General features: G+C 46.4%; 1 protein-coding gene across 1 annotated transcript in view; it reads right to left on the reverse strand.

The window, feature by feature from the left end:
- LOC308312466 (uncharacterized protein) overlaps positions 1–19,668 on the reverse strand; it is a gene marked incomplete at its 3' end in the record, with an annotated part of 100,079 nt that overhangs the window by 27,767 nt on the left and 52,644 nt on the right. Inside the window, exon 2 of the mRNA XM_080759073.1 lies at positions 13,790–13,870. The remainder of the gene's footprint in view (positions 1–13,789; positions 13,871–19,668) is intronic.

Raw genomic sequence — 19,668 nt, forward strand, 5'->3', positions numbered from 1 at the left:
CCCCCAGGCTCTATAATTGGTCCAGTTAGTATTTATCGCAGAGCTATTTTTGCAGAATGTTTTGCCCTCCAGAAGAGGGACGCTGGGTTGGGGTTCATGTGTTTACATTTCATTACACGCACACCCCATATACTGTAGGAAACTCCGCCGGGCATCACATTATTATTGGCTTAGGAATGTGACAAAAAATATAAACGTATCCATGAATTCAAGGCTTCATTGTGGGGGGGGGGGTGTGTGTGTCATTGATAGAAAATAACTACTCCCTTAATTCATTAAAACCGGGAAAACATTGATGTAATTTTAGAATTTCGGAGTTGGAAAATAGCAGACATACAAACTCACGGCGTGTGACACTTTGTGCCGCACTGCGAGCTTGTAGATTCTGCCATTTTTGAACATTTCTGGAAAAACCTTGAAAGAACTACTGGTTTTAGAAGGCATTTGGTACTAGAATCGGCCTGGGTTGAGTGTTAATAAGGCCTATTCATAGTCTAGTTTTCGGTGTAGAGGTAACCATCGAAAACTACAACATGACGTCATGCCGCAGTGGTCACCGCTCACACAAACATCTCTGTTTTTACTAACCAAACGGTGGTTACCGCTCACACAAACACATCTCTCTGTTTTTACTAACCAAACGGTGGTCACCGCTCACACAAACACATCTCTCTGTTTTTACTAACCAAACGGTGGTCACCGCTCACACAAACACATCTCTGTTTTTACTAACCAAACGGTGGTCACCGCTCACACAAACATCTCTGTTTTTACTAACCAAACGGTGGTCACCGCTCACACAAACATCTCTCTGTTTTTACTAACCAAACGGTGGTCACCGCTCACACAAACACATCTCTCTGTTTTTACTAACCAAACGGTGGTCACCGCTCACACAAACACATCTCTGTTTTTACTAACCAAACGGTGGTCACCGCTCACACAAACACATCTCTGTTTTTACTAACCAAACGGTGGTCACCGCTCACACAAACATCTCTCTGTTTTTACTAACCAAACAGTGGTCACCGCTCACACAAACACATCTCTGTTTTTACTAACCAAACGGTGGTCACCGCTCACACAAACACATCTCTCTGTTTTTACTAACCAAACGGTGGTCACCGCTCACACAAACACATCTCTGTTTTTACTAACCAAACGGTGGTCACCGCTCACACAAACACATCTCTCTGTTTTTACTAACCAAACGGTGGTCACCGCTCACACAAACACATCTCTCTGTTTTTACTAACCAAACGGTGGTCACCGCTCACACAAACATCTCTCTGTTTTTACTAACCAAACGGTGGTCACCGCTCACACAAACACATCTCTCTGTTTTTACTAACCAAACGGTGGTCACCTCTTCACCGAAAACTGGACAACGAATAGGCATTTAGCCCTTCAGTGTTGCAGCACAGAGAGAGTCAAATCAACTAATCAAAATGATTTCCGAGTGCGGCACGGCTGCAGCTCACCGCTCCAAGAAGAGACGGGTCAAATGCGGAGAACAAATTTCACGTCGTTAACCAAAGCGTGTGTGACAAATCGTACGACTTTGACTTTATGTGCTCACTCAATTTGTGAGCATCCTCTCCGTGTTGCGTGGACAGGATGGGAGAAGCAAATGAGAGGGCAGAGTGAAGTTACAGTTTCCTGCCTCGCCGCTTTACGACAAGGACAAGGCGGGTACGGGACCAACGCGTCGGGGATTTCCTGTTTTCAACTGGGCTTCCGAAGCATGAATGACTTTGAGGGAAAAAAGGTTTGTGTTCGACGAACTTCCTCAAAACAATGCCTCCTCCTCCCTCCGCCAAACATGTGAGTTTCTCTCATCTGGATTTCAGGGCTAATTTGGCATGCAATATACGCGACAAGCAAGAGATGTTTATCGATTGAGGCTAAGGTAATTGAAGCAATTACAGTGAAGGAGGCTCTGTAGCCCATGTCGATAGTTATTAATAGCTCTAGTCAAGGCTGCCGAGGCCTGAGTGTTAGTTAGTGGTTAGTGGACCATAGTGGTCATAATGTTAATGGACCCCGACAGGTTCAGGTGAGGTCGGTGTCGAACCTGTACCTCCCTGTTCTCTCTCCCCCTCTCACTGAGGGAAGCAGAACTCATTCAGAACCTTGGTTCTCATAGTGGGGTCCGGCGGGGACACCCAGGGGGTCCCCAGAAAAGGTCACAATCATTATCACAATCATTTCAACCATTTCTCCATATGTGTTAGCTTTTTCTTTTTTAAACAGCAGATCTAGTACAAGCTCACAGCATGTCACTGTGCCACGCTACGAGCTTGAACAAAGGCTTCCATTTTTTATATATATATTTATTTTGGTCAAATCACCACTTTGACAGATATGGTATAAGAGTAAATGGCCCTAATGCCACGGCTATGCTAGAGCTCCTTTCTTCACTCTGCGGCTGAGGAATAACCATTAGGCTGCTAAGTGCCAACTGGAGGTCAAGGTGAAATTTAAGGTGTACTTGGATCTCTAAGAGACCGTGGAGGTTTAACTAGGGAGCAGGCGGAGCTGCAGAATGGCTCGTGAAAACCTCTGATGACTCAGAGCCAGCCAACGTGATCACAATGAGACAAATACAGACCAGATAGTGAACATCTTTGATGACTCAGAGCCAGCCAACGTGATCACAATGAGACAAATACAGACCAGATAGTGAACATCTTTGATGACTCAGAGCCAGCCAACGTGATCACAATGAGACAAATACAGACCAGATAGTGAACATCTTTGATGACTCAGAGCCAGCCAACGTGATCACAATTCACAATGAGACAAATACAGACCAGATAGTGAACATCTTTGATGACTCAGAGCCAGCCAACGTGATCACAATGAGACAAATACAGACCAGATAGTGAAAATCTGTGATGACTCAGAGCCAGCCAACGTGATCACAATGAGACAAATACAGACCAGATAGTGAAAATCTCTGATGACTCAGCCAGCCAACGTGATCACAATGAGACAAATACAGACCAGATAGTGAAAATCTGTGATGACTCAGCCAGCCAACGTGATCAAAATGAGTCAAACACAGACGAGATAGTGATTTCTGTGAACTTGTATTTTATGTTTTACTTTGATGGAGGATGCCAAAGGAGAAGTGGGAACTATAGGGACTCAACTTAGGCTAACATTAGGCTAAATTTCTAATCAGTGGTTAAGTACTAATTTTTGTGATGAGTTATTTTTCATGTGCAATGCTAGGTGTGCTTTATTGTCGTTTAAGCACTGGCTATTTTGACAACTCAAAGTGCTTGGCTAGAACTACTCATTGTATATTTTAAAAAGCGAGGGGCGGTCTGATCATCATATATCATCTCATTCCGGCCAATCACAATTTGTGTCCTCACTTTATTTTTTCAAATTATTATCAAATCATCGCTATGGGGTACACACAAAGCTGGGCATAGGAGGGGCTAGCGCTCCTCAAAAACAAATAAGTCACTCCCTCGTGGTCATGGTATATTGCCATATCAAATCTCAGAATGTGCACGTGACACGCTCTGAGCTTGTAGATCTTCTATTTTCCCATGCGGGACACAGACGTGCAACTAAGTATAAATCAGCCTTAAGGGGATTGACAGACACTACCGTCTCCCAGGTAACGCCAGGGCAACAAATCTAATTCTCCAATAGCAATATGCGATGAATGACATGAAAAATGTAATATCTAGATATTGAAAAGATGTGTACGTTCCAACACACACAAGGATAGGCTGTATCATTTTACCCAAATCCTTCCCCATCTCACTCTTCCACTCATATTGATTTGCGTCTTCCCTTTGAGGCGATGCTATTCAGAAGTCTGGTTATAATAAAGAAAGAGGCTACTGTACAACGAGGCACACTATTTATAGAAAGAGTTTAGAGAAAACTGGAAGATATGGTGATATAGGTAACTTTTGGACTATGAATATTAACCACTTTAAACCCTATACTTTGTTGACCAGAGTCCCCCCCACCTCCTCCTGGGGTCCAACACTTAAGTTGGTCTATTCAGTGTTTCCCTCTATACCAAATCTCTTCGCAGAAAAATAGCCAACCCGTTGTGAGCATGTACAGCTGCTTTTTACGGCGATTGTTCGCCTATTATGAGATGCCCACAATCATGGATACTGGGGTTCATTCATTCATGTGGTTAAAGTGATATATTTGTTTCGGGCACTTCAGGACAATGCTGCACTAACACAGCATGTGAATTTCTGAAATGTATGACACAATTTCTTTTTTTTAATGTTTTAGGTCCAACAATCCGAAAATATAACTGAACTGTACTGAACCCAGCACTGTAGAGACTGGAGCAGTAGCGCTGACATCCAGGGCGGTAACAGCAGCACTGTAGAGACTGGAGCAGTAGCGCTGACGTTCAGGGCGGTAACAACAGCAGCGCCATGGGAGTCACGCCATCACCACCATCTTTACCAGCCATGTGTCATATTGTTTATGTTCCCAAAGCTGCCTCTCGAAAATACAAGCGACAATTAAGACACTTTGATATATCGCCTCCGTTCATTTCGGTATGATGAAAGCGTTCTCTCCAGGTGCAGATGATCAGCGGTTATTCCCTGAGTGATGTTTTGGGTGGATTGGCTTCAGTAGCTCGGGGAGGAGGAAGGCCACAGAACGTTTGATGGTTCCCTTCACCACATGAACCCTATAGCAGCGGGCCCAGCCGGCCCTATTCTGGGGAACACAACAAACCAACTCGGATCTACAGACTCGCAACTACGCATCGCGGTGACACATTGTGAGCTTGCAGATCTGCTATTTTCACCCCACTATGAGAACCTTAATGGTCTAAGGGGATTTGGTGTTACAGTCCTGGGAGTCCCCTCCCCAGTCAACTAAGCATGAGTTTAACCCATTTTGACCTGAGATCAGATTCTAAAAATGTCTGTTTGAAAATGACAGTTTTCTGAAAAAGCTATGTTTTTATGTCAGTCGTTCTTAGATTTTTCAAAAATAGCAGACCTACAATCTCGTAGCGCGCCACTTGGTGGCGCGCTATGAGCTTGTAGATCTGCTATTTTTAAAAAGCTAAAGCATAACATAATGCCAACATCAAAAGGGGTTCCCACCCAAAATGGGTTAAGTGGCTACAGTAGAACATGCTTCGCTTCCCCTTTTCTGGTCTCTCCCTCCAGAGATTACCCGCATGGTTCATCATGCCGTGCTAATTCAGTAGATGGAAAGAAACCTCTTACAAGTTCCGCAACTCGGTTGGCCACGAGGCAAGGCCTTTCCTTCTGAACGGAGAATGGAAGCTGACCGTACGGTACAGTACAGTACAGCATGACTCCAGCAGCAGCACCGCATTCGAGACCGCTTAAAGCGACGGGGACTTTAGAAATGTGCATCATTCAGCAGCTCTATTATCTGTGTGTGTGTGTGTGTGTGTGTGTGTGTGTGTGTGTGTGTGTGTGTGTGTGTGTGTGTGTGCGCTCCCCATTCTCTCACTATACTGCAGGCTGGAAGGAGGCTCTGAATTATTTACAGGGGATGAGTGGGTGAGAGAGCTGGGGGACTGATTAAGGGAGTGACACGGAGGAGGATGGCTAAATCTCAGAACTTCTGAGAAGCTTGCCTGTGCTTCCCGGGCATTCCTTTTTTTTTTCCTTTTTTTGTTTACCACCCCCCCTCTTTTCCCACTTAAAACCCCCTTTGTGGGACGTGACAGCAGTGGGCTCAGCAGAGGAGAGTTCTGTGGCACACATGCAGCCTGGAAAGTATCCTTCACTCTGCATGAACCTTCTTTTCCCTCTCCTTCCCCTGGTGAGAGAGAGAGAGAGAGGAGGGCGAGTCGGCTCTGCTGGGGAAGTGGAACGTGCACAAGCATGCAGACCTCAGTCATACACCTGATGATACACCTGGTGTAACGCCGGAGGGACAGCGATGTGTGGCGTCTGTGGGTTACACCTGGTGTAACGCCGGAAGGACAGCGATGTGTGGTGTCTGTGGGTCACACCTGGTGTAACGCCGGAGGGACGGCGATGTGTGGCGTCTGTGGGTCACACCTGGTGTAACGCCGGAGGGAGGGCGATGTGTGGCGTCTGTGGGTTACACCTGGTGTAACGCCGGAGGGACAGCGATGTGTGGTGTCTGTGGGTTTGTTTTATTCCCAGGCGGGAATATGAGATTTATTAAAAGAGAATCAAGCTTCTCCTCCCTCTCTCTCTCTCTCTCTCTCCCTCCTTCTCCCCCTCTCTCTCCCCCCTCTCTCTCTCTCCCTCCTTCTCCCCCTCTCTCTCCCCCCTCTCTCTCTCTCCCTCCCTCTCCCCCCTCTCTCTCTCCCTCCTTCTCCCCCTCTCCCTCTACACCTCCCCCTCTCCCTCCCCCTCCTGATTACGCCGATTACTCAGTGTAATTTCGAAAATAAATAAAACTTTAATGAAAGAGAAAATAGTTTCAGATAAATTGGCATAGCGCAAGTGCAGTTAACAAAATGTATTTTGCCGTTCATTTCAGTACAGTACAGTAGTCTGACGTCAAAATTACAAAATGTCTTCTGAAAAAATATATATTCAAACTATTTGTGCCGCATTTTCGTAGCGCGCCACTCGGTTTTAAATAGCTAAAGTATAACATAATGCTTAGTTAAAACACCAAAAGGGGGTTCCTATTCAGAATGGGTTAACATGCAGCGTCCCGTCCAAATAACCAAATAAAGTAAGTAAAGAGCACTGAAACATTTCATTTCCGGTATTCGTTTGCCTTTTAGCCTTTGCAAACAAAAACCGCTGAACAGCATTATGACTATACGGTGAGTCATATGAATAACAAGTTAAATATACAAAGCCCATTACTGAAATATAGACCTTGCTGACAATGACGGGCGTCAAATAATCAAATAATAATCATCACAACATAAAATGATAATCCATGTAGCATATCGTTGACCAGGTCCCTGTCCTACAACCACAGCCTCGCTGGGCTAGACTCCAGGCCAGGAAGGTCAACCTCATCTGGGCACAAGGAGATGACCTCCTCCCCCTGACCCTACCTACAGCATCAACACACTGAACACAGCTGACCTCATCTGGACACAAGGAGATGACCTCCTCCCCCTGACCCTACCTACAGCATCACACTGACTGAACACAGCTGACCTCATCTGGGCACAAGGAGATGACCTCCTCCCCCTGACCCTACCTACAGCATCACACTGACTGAACACAGCTGACCTCATCTGGGCACAAGGAGATTACCTCCTCCCCCTGACCCTACCTACAGCATCAACACACTGAACACAGCTGACCTCATCTGCGCACAAGGAGATGACCTCCTCCCCCTGACCCTACCTACAGCATCAACACACTGAACACAGCTGACCTCATCTGGACACAAGGAGATGACCTCCTCCCCCTGACCCTACCTACAGCATCCTCAACACACTGAACACAGCTGACCTCATCTGGGCACAAGGAGATTACCTCCTCCCCCTGACCCTACCTACAGCATCCTCAACACACTGAACACAGCTGACCTCATCTGGGCACAAGGAGATGACCTCCTCTCCCTGACCCTACCTACAGCATCAACACACTGAACACAGCTGACCTCATCTGGGCACAAGGAGATGACCTCCTCCCCCTGACCCTACCTACAGCATCAACACACTGAACACAGCTGACCTCATCTGGGCACAAGGAGATGACCTCCTCCCCCTGACCCTACCTACAGCATCAACACAATGAACACAGCTGACCTCATCTGGGCACAAGGAGATGACCTCCTCCCCCTGACCCTACCTACAGCATCATCAACACACTGAACACAGCTGACCTCATCTGGACACAAGGAGATGACCTCCTCCCCCTGACCCTACCTACAGCATCAACACACTGAACACAGCTGACCTCATCTAGGCACAAGGAGATGACCTCCTCCCCCTGACCCTACCTACAGCACCAACACACTGAACACAGCTGACCTCATCTGGGCACAAGGAGATGACCTCCTCCCCCTGACCCTACCTACAGCATCAACACACTGAACACAGCTGACCTCATCTGGGCACAAGGAGATGACCTCCTCCCCCTGACCCTACCTACAGCACCAACACACTGAACACAGCTGACCTCATCTGGGCACAAGGAGATGACCTCCTCCCCCTGACCCTACCTACAGCATCACCAACACACTGAACACAGCTGAATACAGTCGCCAAGTAATGAACTAGTGATGAGTAACGTCCTCCTGTCCGGCCCCGGCACAGATAGTTCTGCTGCAGGGGAAAAGGCTTTTTTATTGCCGACGCTGTCCCAAACCATTAGAAAGACAATGGCGTCTTAAAAAGGCTCTTGAAGAGCGTAATTAACTGTTCGTCAATAGCATTGAATCATTGCTCACAAGACAAGGGCACCGTCCTAGACGGCGTCCCATGTGTGACTGGCAAGGATGGACGAACGTTTGGGCTATCCAGCCTTCATCACTGATGATAAGGCTGGATAGCCCAAACGTTTGTCCCTGTTCAAAAATGCAATAAATAGGTCTTGGTGTGTGCGACCCACTACCGTTATTTTTTATATGTTTTGAACGGGTAGCGCCACCTACAGTCAGAGCGCGGTGGTCACATGAAGAGTCATTTACTGTCAAGGATGGGAAATATATTCTAGCATATCGGGCGGTGCTGTCGGAGCGGGAAACCCCCCGGATTTTAACTTTTCGTATTTCTTCTAAAATGATACCCTACTTGACCGTATACTATAGAGCGGCACAAGTATAGCAGATCCACAAGCTCGAAGCCAAACAGAAATGTAATTCCAATTCATAATGTTCCAAATGTTCAATGACAGAAAAAACGCAATTAAATTCTTAATCAAAGTTATTTGAGCAGCAATTAACCGTCATCTAAAATGCCATGATGGTGACGGCCCGACACACACTGGGCTGCACCCGCTACAGTTCTGAGTCTGACCACATCGGACCAGGAATATCAAACACTCTGAGGTCTGAGACGCTGGGGAAGAAAAACCCGAGTCCCCAAAAAACCAATAGCTTGAATTATTCAAAGTCCCCGGATCAAATTTCCCCGCCAAGACCTTTATCCGGTCAGAGGGAGCAGAGTAGCAGGTTTAGATGAGGTGAGGGAGGGGGGGTAATATTAACAGGTTGACATTTGAGTGCGCCAACGGGCCACACTTTAAAAATGCAGTGCTGCCGAGCAGAGCAGAGCGGGGCAATGCCGCCGGGCCGCGATCACTTTACCTTTAATTCACCGGCACGTGCCTCCCAGATGAATAATTCATACAACTTGTGCCGTCGCACTGTGGGTCTTCGAGGAAGGAATCCACTCGCTGAGAACGTGCAGCGCACAGAAAATACAATCACACACGCTTAACATTTATATTCCTGTCTGGCATATACTGTATGGCAGGGTGCAGCGAGCGGGTTCAGTGTCCTGCTCAAGGACACATGGTGGGGCTGATAGGAGGGGATTGAACTGGGAACCTCCAGCTCCTTGCCAACAGACCTCACAGGAAAATGTATTAGAATAGTGCTGCAAGTGTTAATTTAATTTATTTATTTTAATTACCATTAAACATTAAAATGGAATTATGCGTCGTTGCAGCGGCCCGTGTGAACACATTAGATTAACTGATGCACCCTTTATTAAAAACAAATCAGCTGGCAGAAGACCTGGTAATGCTGAGAATGTTCCGGGACATGACTATGTTCTGGGACATGACTATGTTCTGGGACATGACTATGTTCTGGGACATGACTATGACCTGGTAATGCTGAGAATGTTCCGGGACATGACTATGTTCTGGGACATGACTATGTTCTGGGACATGACTATGTTCTGGGACATGACTATGACCTGGTAATGCTGAGAATGTTCCGGGACATGACTATGTTCTGGGACATGACTATGTTCTGGGACATGACTATGTTCTGGGACATGACTATGACCTGGTAATGCTGAGAATGTTCCGGGACATGACTATGTTCTGGGACATGACTATGTTCTGGGACATGACTATGTTCTGGGACATGACTATGACCTGGTAATGCTGAGAATGTTCCGGGACATGACTAAGTTCTGGGACATGACTATGTTCTGGGACATGACTGACCTGGTAATGCTGAGAATGTTCTGGGACATGACTATGACCTGGTAATGCTGAGAATGTTCTGGGACATGACTATGACCTGGTAATGCTGAGAATGTTCTGGGACATGACTATGACCTGGTAATGCTGAGAATGTTCTGGGACATGACTATGACCTGGTAATGCTGAGAATGTTCCGGGACATGACTATGTTCTGGGACATGACTATGTTTTGGGACATGACTATGCCATAAGCATAACACCAACTGCACAGGATGAAACATTCAAACTCTGAACCCTATCAGCCGAACCATCTGAGTACGGTATTCATTTCCCAGAACAGTCACACATGCCTGACTGTGGCCTCCGGGTATAATATTCACCATCTGATCTAAAAAATAAAATAAAGAAATCTATAGCATCATCAGCTTCAAACTCAGAAGCTGAGAAGTACCTGCAGATTGAGGTGCTAAGCAACCACTCCTCATAAGTCCTCATTAGTGAAGTACTCTCCCTCTCAGAGCTTTCATTTCCTTCTTCCAGCCACCCACGCACTCTCACTCTCACAGCTGAACAGGCAGGCCATAGCAAAGAGTTATTAAGCATCCAACTCCCCTTTTGCAGCAACTACCAAACAACTCCACTCGCATTGCGTCTCTGTGATCCAGTGGAACAGTTGAAGCCTGACTCGGTACTCGTTGCATCATGTCTCGAACAGAAAATAGCCGACCTACAAGCTCACAGCGTGTTGTGCAGTGACACGTTGTGAGCTTGGAGATCGGCTATTTTCGGTGCTCGACACCGTAGCTAAGTATATAAATCAGGCGTGATTGAGATGTTGCCAGCTGCTTAACCCAGTTTGGGCGGGACCCCTTTGTGTTTTAAACATGTTATAATTTAGCCATTGAGAAAATAGCAGATCTACAAGCTCGTAGCGCGCCACTCGGTGGCGCGCTACGAGCTTGTAGAAGAACGACTGACATTGAAACATAGCTTTTTTCAGAAAACCGTCAGGATGTAGAAGACACTTTTAGAATCTGATCTCAGGTCAGAATGGGTTAAGACAGAAGGTGGGATTTTGGCCGCACATCCCGTCAGCCCCATGTCTGTCTGGCTCCTCTTCTGCTCTCTGGAACATCCTCTCTCTTTCATCGCAGCAGACAAAACACACACACGGCCTGGACTTCCTCAAACGGTGGCTCAGGTACAATAAACGCTTCTCCAAATGGATTAGACCCGCGGCCAAGGCGAGCCGTTTGTCCCAGCAGACAACGTTCTTGGCCGGGACTCCCGTTTTTTCCTCTCCCTCATACCGGGATGTCTGGGAGCCATTTTTCACTTTTCTGTCAGGAAAGCAGTCTTGTGTAGACTAGGCCCTGTGCTGTTCGGATGTATGCAAACCGTTTTCCATGAGATTTACAGCATCTTCTCTGGCATTAAATATTTTATGACATGAAACGTAGTTCCTGGAATCCCCAAGGGAAATGCATGTTTTCTGTCTAGGTTGGGTGCCATTTCTACCACTGACTGTGCTACGCTCAAACTTTTATGAAGAAACTATTTGACAGGCCAACGCCAACCAGTCAGCCCAGCCAAAATATTATCCAAAAACGATGGAGAAGAGGGCCATCTGAAACTGTAATTAAAACTCTTTCTACACCGAGATGGGTGTTATCTATTATGCATTAAAAGATCATGTCAATATCATCTACAGTATGCATCCACAAGCAGGTGGGGAGAAAGCAGCATTAATAAGAAATATGGAAGGCCAGGATGCTAGTCGCAAACACCGACAGGCTAGCCTAGGCAAAATCTCCCTAAAGCCTGAGTTATAAAAGTATGATTTACTTAATAATGTACCGGTATTACATTAACGCATTAAGACCCGAGAAGTTTTATGCCAAGGACCCCCACAATGATATCCATTTGGCTGCGGACCCCCAACTGAAATAAGTTTGTGCCAGGGAGACCCCCAATATAATATAATATAATATATAATATAAGAGCTTGTATATCTGCTTTTGTTGCATATAGACAACAATGGTTAGCTTTGAATGCCCATCACCAGAACTACTAGCTTTGAACGCCCATCACCAGAGCAACTACAATTCAGTAGAGTCCAAGGTCGATGAAAAAAAACAAAAAAAAGCCAAATACTATGCAATATATTAAATTGCTATGCTCCATTACATTAGTGTACTCTGGTCCGATAGCTGGCACCCAGAAACAGTTGGGCGCCAGCTATGGAAGCCAACAGGACGCTTCTTTTGTCAACCGCAAAACAATAGCCATTAATTACATACTTTCTCTTACCTACACTACCAGAGAGAGAGTAACAACTTCAGTGTTAAGATATGGAGCAGGTACACACTACGCACTGCATACAAGCTACTAGTGCCACACACACACACACACACACAGACACACACACACACGCACAAACAACACACTTAATTGGGCCTCAAAGGAGTCCAATGCTCCATATCCACTAATGACACACTATGCATGGCATGCACAGCAGACACAATGCTGTTCCCAATGATTCTAAAGAAGGCTGTGTTGCATTTCGTGTAGCAGTGGTTCTCAAACATTTTGAATTTCAAGGACCCCCCCCATATCTCCGAGTGTACAAATGGAACCAAACGGACCCGTAATTTGTACACTCTCAGAGTTACACACCCGTAAGTGGCCATTTGGAACGCCGTCAAGGAACCATGGGGTCCCTCGACCCCACTTTGAGACCCACTTGTGTAGCAGTGTTTTCCAGTGAGCCAACATGCAGAATATGAGCACTCTGACTCCGTTTGACCAGAATGGAACAGAGCCTTAAATGACCACTTCACCACTTTTCAACCTACCTTCATATGCTCACTAATGTTCATGATAAAATGTCACTATTTTTGAGTGGTGCAACCACTCCAAGGAACAGCAATGTCCCTATGCCCATCCCTATGTCGGTATGTCCCTATGTTTAGGGTACCAACAGGGTGCACTGTTGCACCACTCACTTCAGACAGGTCTGATTATTTTCCTACTCCGTCTGTCTCATGGGAGGGATGTGAGCAGCTCAGAAACCCGTCCAGTGACATCATCGATGGGGAATCCAAGCTAATAGAAACTGCAGGCTTTGTTTTCCTGAAAAGTTGCAATGCAATAATGGAAGCCATCGTTTTCACAATAATACAAAATCTAAATAAAACTAATCGGCCTAACAATGATGTCACTGGTGGACGGGTTTCTGAACTGTAACAGCCCTCCCATGAGACACAGACAGAGTAGATTATTTAGTTTTTGTATCATGAACATTAGTGAGGACTGAGGACCAATAATATGAAGATAAGTTGAAAAGTGATGAAGTGTTGGCCTGGGCCGTGGCTCAGCGGTCCAGGCACCTTGGCTGGTAATCCAGTCTGTCAGTGTGCCGCGGGTTCGACTCCCGATCCCGACGGCCTTTACTGCATGTCTTCCCCCCATTTCCTGTCAGCCTACTGTCTATCCCTCCATAAAAATATATAAAATAAAGGCGAAAGCCACAAAAAAAAAAAAAACATTAAAAATAAAGAAAAGTGATGAAGTGGTCCTTTAGCAATATAAAAACCATAACATGACCAAAAAAAAAAACCTGTGAAGGAAGTGAGAAAGTGGCCAATTTCTTTCCAATAATGGCTCCTGTGCATTTTAAGGGGTGCCAGTTTACTTACGATTCTCTGTCCGTCTCTCTGTCAGGCCACACTGGGGTCTTGTCCAGTCCAGGCCCTTTAACGTTAAAGGGCAGAGTCTTCCTGGACAAACACACGGAGACAGAGAGCGAGCCGTCAGTACTCAGTATCATACAGTATGTGTTGTAACTTGTTAAGCAATCTCAGGTCATCATCACAGAGCAAACATGGCCTCCATGGTGGGGCCACACAGGAGCCAGACAGAAGAAAGGAGGGGCCACACAGGAGAGAGACAGAAGAAAGGAGGGGCCACACAGGAGCCAGACAGAGGAAAGGAGGGGCCACACAGGAGCCAGACAGAAGAAAGGAGGGGCCACACAGGAGAGAGACAGAAGGAGGGGCCACACAGGAGCCAGACAGAGGAAAGGAGGGGCCACACAGGAGCCAGACAGAGGAAAGGAGGGGCCACACAGGAGCCAGACAGAGGAAAGGAGGGGCCACACAGGAGAGAGACAGAGGAAAGGAGGGGCCACACAGGAGCGAGACAGAGGAAAGGAGGGGCCACACAGGAGAGAGACAGAGGAAAGGAGGGGCCACACAGGAGCCACACAGAGGAAAGGAGGGGCCACACAGGAGCCAGACAGAAGAAAGGAGGGGCCACACAGGAGCCAGACAGAGGAAAGGAGGGGCCACACAGGAGCCACACAGAGGAAAGGAGGGGCCACACAGGAGCCAGACAGAAGAAAGGAGGGGCCACACAGGAGCGAGACAGAGGAAAGGAGGGGCCACACAGGAGCCAGACAGAGGAAAGGAGGGGCCACACAGGAGCCAGACAGAGGAAAGGAGGGGCCACACAGGAGAGAGACAGAGGAAAGGAGGGGCCACACAGGAGCGAGACAGAAGAAAGGAGGGGCCACACAGGAGAGACAGAGGAAAGGAGGGGCCACACAGGAGCCAGACAGAGGAAAGGAGGGGCCACACAGGAGCGAGACAGAGGAAAGGAGGGGCCACACGGGAGCCAGACAGAAGAAAGGAGGGGCCACACAGGAGCCAGACAGAAGAAAGGAGGGGCCACACAGGAGCCAGACAGAGGAAAAGAGGGGCCACACAGGAGCCAGACAGAAGAAAGGAGGGGCCACACAGGAGAGACAGAGGAAAGGAGGGGCCACACAGGAGAGAGACAGAGGAAAGGAGGGGCCACACAGGAGCCAGACAGAGGAAAGGAGGGGCCACACAGGAGCCAGACAGAGGAAAAGAGGGGCCACACAGGAGCCAGACAGAAGAAAGGAGGGGCCACACAGGAGAGACAGAGGAAAGGAGGGGCCACACAGGAGAGAGACAGAGGAAAGGAGGGGCCACACAGGAGAGAGACAGAGGAAAGGAGGGGCCACACAGGAGCCTGACAGAAGAAAGGAGGGGCCACACAGGAGCCAGACAGAGGAAAGGAGGGGCCACACAGGAGCCAGACAGAGGAAAGGAGGGGCCACACAGGAGAGAGACAGAAGAAAACGACGGGGACTCAGACACAGACGGGGAAATATTAACTCTGCTGCCCGCTGTGGCGTTCTGAGGTCTGTCTGCACCATCCTCCTCCATCAGGGAAGAGATTCGTCCCAAGCAAACTTTTTAGTTTCGCTACTGCAGCTCAGTAAAGAAGTTGTCTGATTATTTTTAACCCATTTTGACCTGAGATCAGATTCTATAAATGTCTTCTACATCCTGACAGTTTTTTGAAAAAGCTATAGTTTCTATGTCAGTCGTTCTTAGATTTTTCAAAAATTGAGCAACTAGTCGACTATTCAACTAGTGACGACTAGTAAATCTACTAGTTGACCTCGTTTTTGTAGGTCTCAAGATCAGCTAGAACGCTAGATTATAGTCACCAATGTACACAGTTCTTTCTATAAAAAATAAATAAAATGTTATGTTTTATTTTGCCGTCTATCGCTTGCCTGATTCCATGTGAATGCAGCATAAAACTCTCATACACTATAAACAATATATAGGCTTAGGCAATCAGCTGTTCTGTGTGCATGCCATGTGTGCGTGCGTGTGCACGATTGCACGTGTGTGCGTGAGCGTGCGCGCGCGTGTGCATATGGTGTGACCGTGTGCTTGTTTGTGTGCTGGGATCTCAAAATGGTTATCCCTTGAAACCCACACAGAACACGCAGCAGTTTTCCCACAGAGCTGCCAACGGGAACATGTCTGCTGGACTCAGAGAGGCAGGACAGGCGTCACCATAAAAGCAACATACAAGAAGACCAAGGACAGGGTGTACGCAGAGCACAGAGCCCACTGAGCACAAATAAAACATGATGTCCAAAGCAGACATGGATGGAGACACAAACATGATGTCCAAAGCAGACATGGATGGAGACACAAACATGATGTCCAAAGCAGACATGGATGGAGACACAAACATGATGTCCAAAGCAGACGTGGATGGAGACACAAACATGATGTCCAAAGCAGACGTGGATGGAGACAGAAACATGATGTCCAAAGCAGACGTGGATGGAGACACAAACATGATGTCCAAAGCAGACGTGGATGGAGAGTTGGAGACACACATGGGAAGGAAGCGCCAGGAATACACAGAGAGACACCAGCTGAGATCTGCTACTCCAAAGTGATGCATGACCCGGAAGTTCACATTAAACCTTTCAGCTCAAGACCCAAAAAGCTCCCCAAACGAAAAAAAAAAAAAATACATTATGAATTAACCACTTGAGTCTTATTTAATATTGGAAATACCATACAAGCTCGCAACAGGTATACATCTGCTATTTTCATTATTTCTTAAACATTTTTCTTTCCATTATTTTCTCTCAAATTCTCAAATCATGCAGGAAGTCCTGAATAGTAGCAAGATTTTCTTTTCCAATAGCTCAATTTCAGTGTCATCCATTGCCATACACACTCTCCCCATCCATTTCACTTACAAAGAATGATGCCCAATTATCCTCTCCCCTACGTTTTCTGATTTCAACAGCCGACTACAAACACCAAAGCATTTTCCATTTATTTCCAAGGATTCACTGGCAATTGTATGAATGTTGCAAGTGTGTCAGTGAGAGTGCTTCAGATGGCAGCTCATTCCATTTGGTATAGGGTTTATTCTCGAAGTTAGACAATTCAATTACATGGCAACAACACTATGTGCGTCAAACACGCTCCAGTATGAGTCACTGCCCTACATATCTCACCAGTCAAAGACGTATCGAGGGGGATCAGTGCAGCGTAGGTGGCTCATGATTTCAAAGTCGCATCCCTTAAACAGGGGCTGTAGTGTATCCATGGGGTGTGAGAAACACCAAGGATGAAGAAAAGACCAAAGGCCCCTGCATTCCCCACCAAACTCATGTTTAATGCTGCGTTCACACTAGCAGCTACAAAGATAGAGGCTTTAACCCATTCTGACCTGAGATCAGATTCATACGAGGTTTCCACTAGGACACACACTGGTCTGATTGACCCACTCTGACCTGAGATCAGATTCTAAAAATGTCAGTCGTTCTTCGATTTTTCAAAAATAGCAGACCTACAAGCTCGTAGCGCGCCACTCGGTGGCGCGCTATGAGCTTGTAGATCTGCTATTTTTCAATAGCTAAAGCATAACATGATGCCAACACCAAAATGGGTTCCCGTTCAGAATGGGTTAAATATATATATATATATATTTATTTATATATATTTAAATATAAGTCAGCGTCGTGAAGATACAAAGTTACATATGACGTTTGTAACTACTAAAAAGGCTACAGCAGCTATAGCCATAGATCAAAGACTATCAGATGTATTTTTAATCGATTTTGACATTTTTATATCTCCGAGTCTTAGGGAATTAGGGACCATCCGTCATGGACTTTCACCAAGTAAAGCCTGTATTTCTCTGAACAACATGTACAAATGCAAAACATAAGTTTGCTTACCCGGTTGCCCCAAATGTTAACTAGCAATCTGGAGAGTTTGTGCAATGTATATTAGTCCATATTTTTCAGTTTGAACTTTAAATCCTATGTGTTTCAATCCCACCTATGGCCGAACGCCTTACATCAAGTTTACATCGAGTATAATTCTGTCTTTCACTGGATGCGCCTCCTCACTACCACCCATTGAGGAATACAGGGAACTTCCCACAGAATCCAACACAGACGGGATTAAAACACAATTTATGGTGGTTATGGCAGTTCGTCCCCATTCCATGGGAATGTCTCATTGGAGTTCTCTCTGGTGTCGTGCCCGTGGTTTGATTTCTGCCGGTCTAGCTTGTTGGTTTGAATTTTGGTGGTCTAATATTTAGCTAGTTGGTTTGAGTGTTTCTGGTCCGAGAGCCTCAGGCTGGCAGCCAAACACCAGAAAAAAGGTGAATTTTAGGAACATAACAAAAGTGCATTTTACATTTGAAGGCAAAATATCTGCTTATTAAGGCAGAAATATAACTTTACGTAACTTTAGTGGGACATTAAAAAGAGGAGCTTTAGACGGAGGCATGGCTAAACATGATAAAGCAGTGGTGTGGTGAAGCAAGCCTAGCTGCCTATAGGGACTAGGGAGAAAAACAATTAGGCCCACCAGGGAGTTCCAGGGAGTCCTGATGCACCAGTTGGTTTGTGCCAAGGGGAGCTGGGATTTGGTTGGTTTGTGCCAAGGGGAGCTGGGATTTGGTTGGTTGGTGCCAAGGGAAGGGGAGCTGGGATTTGGTTGGTTTGTGCCAAGGGGAGCTGGGATTTGGTTGGTTTGTGCCAAGGGGGAGCTGGGATTTGCTGAGCTGATGTAAACAGCAGAGCTATGGATGCAGAGAGAGAGAGAGAGAGAGAGAGAGAGAGAGAGAGAGAGAGAGAGAGAGAGAGAGGAGTCCTGGGAAATGAAGACACCGCAGCAGCGCAGCGGCCCCATCCAGCTGTTCTACATCGGATCACCGTGAGACAGAGAAGGGGCAGACGAGACGGAGCGAGGAGCTCCTGATTTACGATGCGGAGGCATATGGTCTTTATTTGAAATATAATGGAGGACAGGAGTTGCAGAGTGCCTCTCTCATCATTATGTAATGTGGTAGCTTTAACCCATTCTGACCTGAGATCAGATTCTAAAAATGTCTTCTACATCCTGACAGTTTTCTGAAATAGCTATGTTTCTATGTCAGTCGTTCTTCGATTTTTCAAAAAGTAGCAGACCTACAAGCTCGTAGGCGCGCTACGAGCTTGTAGATCTGCTATTTTGCAATAGCTAAAGTATAACATAACGCTTAGTTAAAACCCCAAAAGGGATTCCTGCCCAGAATGGGTTAAGCAGCCGGGGGGATGTTTCCAAATAACGCTGAGAGATTCCAGGCCGATGGGAACATCTTCACTACCCGCGACGTACAACAAAATGGCACCGCTGTTGTTAATCGCACGTTTAATGCAACAAGGATTCACCTCGGAGTCGAGAGAGAGAGAGAGAGAATCAAATGAAAGCTGTTCTTTTTCTTAAGTATAGGACATTACCCAATGCTCTGGGAAGGGTGACGTAACGAGCAGGACTCAAAACAGAAGTTTCAACACAAATCATTTGACCTAAAGACAAGCAGACACAAACATGATGTTCGGCTGGAGCCTTAGCCACTTGTATCAACGCAGACCTGATGTATACTGATGTATACTGTATATGTATAGGTGCGCACTGGTATCAACATGCATTGAAAATACTGTAGCAGTTCTTTAACCCATTCTGACCGGGCACCCATTTTGGTGTTAGCATCATGTTACGCTTTATGTATTGAAAAATAGCAGATCTACAAGCTCATAGCGCGCCACCGAGTGGCGCGCTACGAGCTTGTAGGTCTGCTATTTTTGAAAAATCGAAGAACGACTGACATTTTTTAGAATCTGATCTCAGGTCAGAATGGGTTAATCAGACCAGTGTGTGTCCGGTGG

The sequence above is a fragment of the Protomyctophum bolini genome, assembly GCF_963924005.1.
Source record: "Protomyctophum bolini genome assembly, chromosome: 3".
Lineage (NCBI taxonomy): Eukaryota > Metazoa > Chordata > Actinopteri > Myctophiformes > Myctophidae > Protomyctophum > Protomyctophum bolini.